Here is a 9,142-nt window from a genome sequence, read left to right on the forward strand (position 1 = left end):
CAAAAAATTAGCTGGGTGTGATGGTGCACGCTTGTAGTCCCAGCTACTCGGGAGGCTGAGGCAGGAGAGTCGCTTGAACCCGGGAGGCAGAGGTTGCAGTGAGCAAGATCGCGCCACTATACTCCAACCTGGGCAACAGAAAGAGACTCCATCTAAAAAAAAAAATAGCTGGTTTCCAGCTTCATCCATGTCCCTGCACAGGAACAGAAAACCAAACACCTCATGTTCTCACTCATAAGTGGGAGATGAACAAGAACACATGGACACATGGAGGGGAACATTACACACTGGGGCCTGTCAGGGGGTGGGAGACAAGGGGAGGGAGAGCATTAGGACAAATACCTAATGCATGTGGGGCTTAAAACCTAGATGACGGGTTGATGGGTGCAGCAAACCACTATGGCACATGTATACCTAAGTAACAAACCTGCACATTCTGCACATGTATCCCAGAACTTAAAGTAAAATTTTTTTAAAACAGAAGAATATCTGGACATATTATGACTGAATCCAGTGCCTTTCAGGTTTTATTTTTCAATAAATAATGAGTAACATTAAAAAAAAAAGAATTAGCTAAGCATGGTAGCATGCACCTGTAGTCCCAGCTTCTTGGGAGGCTGAAGCAGGGGGATCACTTAAGCCCAGAAGGTTTAGGCTGCACTGAGCCGTGATCGTGCCACTGCACCCCAGCCTGGGTGACAGACTGAAATCGTGTCTCACAAAAGAAAAAAAAAAAAAGAGCGATGTGGGCTGCATTCATTTTCTGTGGCTGCCATAACCACATGTTCAGCGGCTGAAACCACACGAGTGTGTGATCCTACCATTCCCAGGAGTCACCAGTCTGCCGGCTGCCTTCCTTCTAGAGGCCCTGGGGGTGTCTGTTTCCAGCTTGTGTGGGTTGTTGGCAGAATTCAGCTCCTGTGGCTGCAGGACAGAGGTTCCCTTGCTAAGAGCTGCTTCCTGCTCCTGTGAAAACCCCATTCCTCAGAGCTCAGCCCCTTCCTCCACCATCAAAGCCAGCATCGGCCGTCCATGCATCTCACGTGGACCCACGCTGCTTCTTCCTCCCACCTCTCCCTTCCACATCTAAGGACATTTATAATCACGCTGGGCCCCCACAGATAAGCCAGGAAACCTTAAACTTTGTATCCTCCATTCCCTCTGCAAAGCCCCTGTTGCCACAAAGCATAACATACTCACAGGTACCAGCAATGGGGACATGGACGTCTTCAGGGCTGTGATTCTTTTCCTGAAGGGGCTGCCTCAGATCCAGGACACAGAAGCTCTCCTGCAGATTCTGTGATATTTGAACAGATGTGGACGTCAAGACAGAGTTCGCCACATGCAGAACCAGGGAAAGCCATCCCTGCAAAGCTATGGCAAGTGGCACGTCCCCAGGGCAGGGATGAGCTCGGGGATGAAGGGGACAGGGGGACGAGGACCGAGGTGGGCAGGGACCTGGACTGCAGAGAAGGGCCTTGGGTTTACTGTGCAATCAGAAACCATGAAAGGCGTTAAGCACAAATGACATGATCGGATTTATATTTTTAAAAGATCACTCTGTTATTTGACATTTGAAATGATATTTGAGATGTGCTTGGAAAGCACAGGTAGGCTTTAGACAGATGAAGAGGGGAGATATGTGTGTCAGGTGCATAGAGCTGGGACACAGCCTGGAGGCAGGAAGCGGACAGAGAGCAGTAGAGCACCAGGCCCCAGGGTGCAAGAGACAGCCCAGCTGGAGGGACCCTGGGGGAGGAGAGCTGGAGGGAGCCTAGAGCAGGGAGAGCTGGAGGGACCCTGGAAGGAGAGAGCTTGAAGGACCCTGGGGGAGGAGAGCTGGAAGCACCCTGGGAGGTGGTGAGCTGGGGAGAGCCTGGGGGTGTGGGCAGAACTGTAGGTGGGGACCTTTGGTGGGGCACTGCTGCAGGCTGAGGGTCTGCAGGAATGTTTCGGGCAACGGGTGGGAGCTGGTGTCCATCCCACTGGCTCCTTATGGGGGCAATCAATGGTGTCGAAACTCCAAGCTGACAGCTTCCTTGCCTCATCATTAGACGCCATGAAAGAATCAGTCATAGGAAGGGACAAAGGGACGGACCCTTGGTGAGAGGTCAGCTCCAGCACTGTGGGGCCCAGTCTTACCAGGAGAACGGGCCTGGGACTCACAGCTCATGCTCTGCACAGCTGTTCTCTGCTTACCCAGAGAATTCAGCGGGAACTCGTTAACATGGAATTGGGAGGAAGTAAACAGTGCCCATTCTCTTCCCCAAGTCCTTCCCTTTTTATTTTTCATATCTCCAACACGGAGGAGAGTCCACCTCAGAATGTCTGTGGTCCCCTCTGCCCTGAGGGCCGTGTCTGGGGAGGCAGGGGCCCAGTGCTGGAGGACAGGGGCTGGACACACTCCCCAGTGAGGGAGCCCCACGGGGACCAGAGCCTGAAGACCTTCAGCTCTAACCAAGGAGCCCCCGAGATGGGACAGCCCAGGCGTGTGTGAGCCTAACCTGGGGCCAGGTCCTGGGCTTTTGCCTTCGGTGTCAGCAACACAACACGTCACGCACAACTTTCCACCCATCAGCAATCCACTAGTGTGTGTCCCACGCTGGAACTGAGTATGGTGGGACTTGTCAAAAACGTAAAAGGGAAACAAGAGAGAAAACAGCAGAGAGAGATGAAGAACTCAGCCCCTTTAAATACCGTCCTCTCCGCGGGTGGTCAGTGCCAAGGTCACAGGGCCCCACAGCTGTGTGGCCACCCTGGGAATGAGTCCAGTGTGCTCAGAGGTACCCGCCAGCCGACTTCCGGTGCCTACCTGAAATATAAAAGGGTTTTATATTTTACTTTTTCCTGTATTCTGCAGAGCTGTTTAAACCTGAAATTAAACGAGCGAGCTGGTGTACGGCGGCATCTTAGGGGGGCTTAGCACCTGCCTGGCACAGGAGCACCCACTGTGTAGTGTTTATCTTTCTTATTAAATCAAAGGAAGAATGGAGAGACCACAGACCCTCTCAGCACACAAAGGGATATTTTCACCCCTGCCTTTCCTTCTAAATATGCAGATGACTACCACAGCCCAGACACAGCACCCTTGGCAGAGGACTCAAGGACTTCACTCTGCCAGCCCTGGGTGGCCCTACTCGGGCCTCCTTTCCAGGAAATTGGGGTTTGCCTGCCCTGCCCAGGCTGTGAAGAGTATGCCCCAGGCAGATCCTGGATTCCACTTCAACCCTGCAAATCCACACCCCACCCTCACACTTCACATGGTCCCCCAGCCCAGAAGGGAGTGGAAGAGTGGAAGCACCTGTCCCTGTGCAGGAAGGAAGCAGGGTCAGGGGACCCTCAGGGCCTGGCCGCTCATCCCATGAATGGGCACACCTGGTCCTACCATCCCGTCCACCTGAGCAGCACTGCCGTCTGTTTGGAAGGGAAAGTGGCGAGGTAACAATTGAGCAGTCAATCAGTGGCATCCGCTGCCCACGAGGGAGTGAACTTCCCATCACAAAGCGATGGCTCAGACCCGACCTGGCATTGGCTATGGCATGGTAGTGCCACTGCCTCTCACACACCCAACCCTTCGTTATCCGAGGGCACCCATGACACTCAGCAGCCACACTGGTGTCCCCTTGCCCTCAGAGTCCCGCTGTCCTCTGTGGAGTCCCTGAGCTCACAGAGCTGAGTTCAAAAGGCGAATCCTGAAATCCGGAGGTGCTGAGCTGTGGCCCGTTTCTATCTTTTCTTTCCACTTCTAAGAAGGAAGCTGTGTCTGGATCCTTCCTGCATTGCTGGTGGGAATGTGAAACTGTGTCACCATGGAAAACAGTATAGCAGCTCCTCAAAAAACAAACATGAGTGTTGTTCTGATTACCAGTCCCACTTCTGGGAATATATGAAAGAGAACTGAAATCAGGGTCTCAAACAGACATCTGCACTCCACGTTCACAGCAGCATATTAACAACAGCCAAAAGGTGTTAACGGCCCAGTGTCATCAGTGGGTGAACAGATAAGCAACATGCGGCATAGACACATGGCGGAATATTATTCACCTTCAGAAAGGGAAGGGACATCTGACATGTGCTACACCAGGGATGAAGCTTGAGGACATTATGCTAAGTGAAATAAACCAGAACCAAAAGGACAAATACTATGTGATTCCACTTACATGCAGTACTCAGATATGCAGATTCATAGAGACAGAAAGTGGAAGGGTGGGTGCCAGGGGTTAGGGGAGGGGGAAGCATGAGGACTCAGTGTTGAGTGGGGATAGAGTTCCAATTTTGCAAGATGAAAAAGCCCTGGAAATGGGTAGTTCTGATGGTTGCACAGCACCATGAACATGCTTAATGCCACTGAACTGTACGCTTAAAAAAGTCAAAATGGAAAATTGTATGTTGTGCATATTATGCCACAATAAAAATATATGCCAGAAAAAGAAAGCCAGGTCTTAAAAGCAGAACTTTGGAGAAATGTGTTTATGTGGTCTTAACCTCATGCACTTTGAAGGCCTTCTGGACTTGCCATGAAGAGAAGAATGTGGGACCAGAGGTCAGGTTGTTCAGTGACTTTGGACAAGCTTCAGGTTCCTTCTGCACAAAATGGGCGAGAGTCATCACTAGCTTACAGCCTACCGAGTAAAGCACATGGCATCCCATGTGGATAGTCACTTTTTGAGCAGGAGTTGTAGGTTGTTAGTTGCTGTCCAATACCATTAAGTGGCCCAGGTGGGAGGGAAGATAACAGCCAAGCTGGTGGTGCCCAATCTGCGGCCAGCTCCAGTGGCCAGCTGGAGATCCTGCTGGGATGACTCCACTGCCAGCTCCCTTCATGCTGGCAGCTGCCGCAGGGCAGTTGGTGACGAAGGAGCCCGCTGAGGCACAGTGGCAGCTCCACACTTCACAGCCAGATGGAAAAATACAACTGCAGCAGGGCGTGAAGGGCGTAATGTTCACGGAACTTTAAAAAAGAAAACCTATCAGGGAGGGCATAACGATGGCCAAAAAGCACATGAGAAGATGCTCGACATCATCACCAACAGCCAATGAGCACACGAGAAGACACTCAACATCATCACCGAGGCCAAGAAGCACACAAGAAAGTGCTCGACATCATCACTGACAGCCAAAAGCACACAAGAAGGCACTCAATATCATCACCAATGGCCAAAAAGCGCACAAGAAGGTGCTTGACATTGTCACTGATGGCCAACAAGCACACAAGTAGGGGCTCGACATTGTCACCGATGGCCAACAAGCACATGAGAAGGTGCTTGACATCATCGCCAATGGCCAACAAGCACACAAGAAGGGGCTCGACATCGTCACCGATGGCCAACAAGCACACAAGAAGATGCTCGACATCATCACCAATGGCCAACAAGCGCACAAGAAGATGCTTGACATTGTCACCGATGGCCAACAAGCGCACGAGAAGATGCTTGACATCGTCACCGATGGCCAACAAGCACATGAGAAAACACTCAACATCATCACTGACGGCCAACAAGCGCACGAGAAGATGCTCAAAACCATCACCGATGGCCAACAAGCGCACAAGAAGGGGCTTGACATTGTCACCAATGGCCAACAAGCACAAAAGAAGGGGCTCAACATCGTCACCAATGGCCAACGCTTGACATAATCACCGATGACCAACAAGCACATGAGAAGGGGCTCGACAATGTCACCGATGGCCAACAAGCACACAAGAAGGGGCTTGATGTCATCACCAATGGCCAACAAGTGCACAAGAGGGGGCTCGACATCGTCACTGACGGCCGACGCTCAACATCATCACCAATGGCCAACAAGCGCACGAGAAGGTGCTCGACATCATCACCGATGGCCAACAAGCACACGAGAAGGGGCTTGACATCATCACTGACAGCCAACAAGCACACAAGAAGACACTCAACATCGTCACCAATGGCCAACAAGTGCATGAGAAGATGCTCGACATCATCACCAATGGCCAACAAGCGCACAAGAAGGGGCTCAACATTGTCACTGATGGCCAACAAGCGCACGAGAAGACGCTCGACATCGCTACCGAGGCCAACAAGCACACAAGAAGATGCTTGACATCGTCACCGATGGCGAACAAGCGCACAAGAAGGGGCTTGACATCGTCACTGATGACCAACAAGCGCAAGAGAAGACACTCGACATCATCACCGAGAGCCAACAAGCGCACAAGAAGATGCTTGACATCATCACTGATGGCCAACAAGCTCATGAGAAGACACTTGACATCATCACCAATGGCCAACAAGCACACGAGAAGACGCTTGACATCGTCACTGAGGCCAACAAGCACATGAGAAGACACTCGACATCGTCATCAGTGGCCAACAAGCGCACAAGAAGATGCTCGACATCACACCGGTGACCAACAAGCACACGAAGATGCTTGACATCGTCACCGATGGCCAACAAGCACATGAGAAGACGCTCGACATCGTCATCAATGGCCAACAAGTGCACGAGAAGATGCTCGACATCATCACCAAGACTAACAAGCAAATGAGAAGAAGCTCAACTCATCACTGACAGCCAACAAGCACATGAGAAGACACTCAACATTATCACTGATGGCCAACAAGCACACAAGAGGGGGCTCGACATCATCAGCAACAGCCAACACTTGACATCATCATTGATGGCTGATAAGAAGGTGCCCACGTCATCACTGATGGACAACACGCATTAACGAAGGCCCAATCGCTCACCACCGACGCCAATGCCCAACACTCATCACCAACGGCCTACAAGCACACGGTAGAAGGGCTCGAGCATTGTCACCATACAAGTACACCAGAAGGCTTGACATCATCCCGGCGGCCAACAAGCACAAGAAGACACTTACATCACCGGCCAACAAGACATGAGAAGGCGCTTTGACATCATCACCGATGGCTAACAAGCCTGGCCAAGAAGGTGCTCAACATCATCAGCGCCAACAAGCACACGCAGAAGGGCTTGACATCACCACCGATGGCCAACAAATCGTGATGAGAAGACACTTGACATCGCCACCGGATGGCCAACAAGCATTACGAGAAGGTGCTTGACATCATCACCAATGGGCCAGCCGCTAATATCGGTAAGGGGCTTGACATCGCCACCGGCGGCCAGTGTAAGCACCACGGTAGAAGGGGCTCACATCGCCAACATGGCTAAATAAGCACAATGAAGGGGCCCACATCACAATGATACAATGCCACTCCAGAAGACTCCCTCAACATTGTCACCATGAATGTCAAGCACACGAAGGGGCCTCTCGAAGATCACACGGATGGCCAACAAGCCGCACGGTAGAAGACACTGCATATCATCACCGATGGCCAGCAAGTGCACGAAGGGGCTCGACATCGTCACGGATGGCCAACAAGCACACGAGAAGACTCTTGACATTGTCACCGATGGCCAACAAGCCGCGACGGTAGAAGACGCCGACATCATCACTACTAAGGCCAACAGCACACGGTAGTGTTTGTGGAGTTCAGTAGCATGATCCTCGGGCTCACCGTGAACTCTACTCTCCCAGGTTCAAGTGATTCCCCTCCTGTCTCAGCTCCTGAGTAGCCAATTACAGGCACCCGCCACCATGCCCAGCTATTCTTGTAATTTTTAGTAGAGATGGGATTTCACCATGTTTGCCAAGCTGGTCTCGAACTCCTGATCTCAGGTGATCCGCCCGCCTCTGCCTCCCAAATCGCTAGGATTACAGGTGTGAGCCACCACGCCCTAGTCAAGTAAGTTCTTTGGTGGTGATTTGTGAGATTTTGGTGCATCCATCACCGGAGCAGTATACACTGAACCCAGTTTGTAGTCTTTTATCCCTCATCCCCGTCCCACCATCTCCCCTGCAAGTCCCCTAAGTCCATCATATCCTTGTTATGCCTTTGCATCCTCATAGCTTAACTCCCACTTCTAAGGAGTGAGAACATTAGAATGCTTAGTTTCCATTCCTGACTTCCTATAATTTCAATTTTAGGAATAATAGTCTCCAATCTCATCCAGGTCACTGCAAATGCCATTAATTCATTCCTTTTTATGGCTGAGTAGTATTCCATTAAATATATATTTTTGTGTGTGTGTGTATGTGTGTGTGTGTATATATATGTATATATACACACATACACAGTTTCTTTATCCATTCATTGATTGATGGGCATTTGGGCTGGTTCCACTATTTTGCAATTGTGAATTGTGCTGCTGTAAACATGTGTGTTCAAGTACCTTTTTCGTATAATGACTTCTTTTCCTCTGGGTAGATACCCAGTAGTGGAATTGCTGGATCAAATCGATTTTCAGCCTAGAGTTACCAGGTGACTCAGAAGTTCCGCTCCTAGGTATGTGCTCAAGAGAAATGAAAGTGCATGTCCAGACAGACACTCACACACAAATGTCCATAGCAGCATTATTCACAACAGCCAAAAAGTGAAAACAATCCAATGGCCATCAAATGGTGATGTGGTAAACAGGATGTGGTATATCCATCAAATGGAACATTAATTGACAATAAGAAAGAAGGAAACGCTGGCATCCACTACCACATGGATAAACCTTGAAAACATTGCATTATCTGAAAGAAGCAGACACAAAAGAAGATATAGTGGGTCATTTAATTTATATCAAGTATCAAAAACAAACAAACAAACAACAACAACAACAAATAGCAAGAGATCAAAAGTGGATTAGTAATTACCTAAGAGCTAGGTGCTGTGGTTCATACCTGTAATCCAAGCACTTTGGGGACGCCAAGGCAGAAGGATCACTTGAGTACAGGAGTTTGAAACCAGCCTGGGCAACCTCACATCTACAAAAAAAATACAAAAATTAGCTGGGCGTGGTGGCGTATGCCTGCCTATGGTCCCAGCTACTGGGGGGCTGAGGCAGGAGGATCACCTGAGCCCAGTGAGGTTGAGGCTGCAGTGAACCATGATTAATCCACCGCACTCCAGCCTGGGCGACAGAGGGAGATTCTGTCACAAAAATAATAATAATTAGCTAGGACTGGGTGTCAGAATGAGGTGTCATCACAGGGTGACTGCAGGTCCTAAAATTAGAGGGTGGTGATGGTTGTACCCTCTTTAAACAACCTAAAGTTCATTGAACTGTACACTTAAAACAGGTGACTTTTATG

The 9,142-nt window shown here is 50.1% G+C and overlaps 1 long non-coding RNA gene across 1 annotated transcript; it reads right to left on the minus strand.

The window, feature by feature from the left end:
• Positions 1-670: 670 nt before the first annotated feature.
• On the minus strand, positions 671-8,754 carry LOC116270229. Its single transcript, XR_004178157.1, has 4 exons — positions 8,705-8,754; positions 2,505-2,812; positions 1,201-1,297; positions 671-924 (listed from the first exon to the last, which is right to left on the minus strand). It is a non-coding gene; the product is annotated as an uncharacterized LOC116270229 (long non-coding RNA).
• Between the last annotated feature and the right edge of the window lie 388 nt (positions 8,755-9,142).

The sequence above is a fragment of the Papio anubis genome, chromosome 14 (genome assembly GCF_008728515.1).
Source record: "Papio anubis isolate 15944 chromosome 14, Panubis1.0, whole genome shotgun sequence".
In the NCBI taxonomy this organism is placed as follows: domain Eukaryota; kingdom Metazoa; phylum Chordata; class Mammalia; order Primates; family Cercopithecidae; genus Papio; species Papio anubis.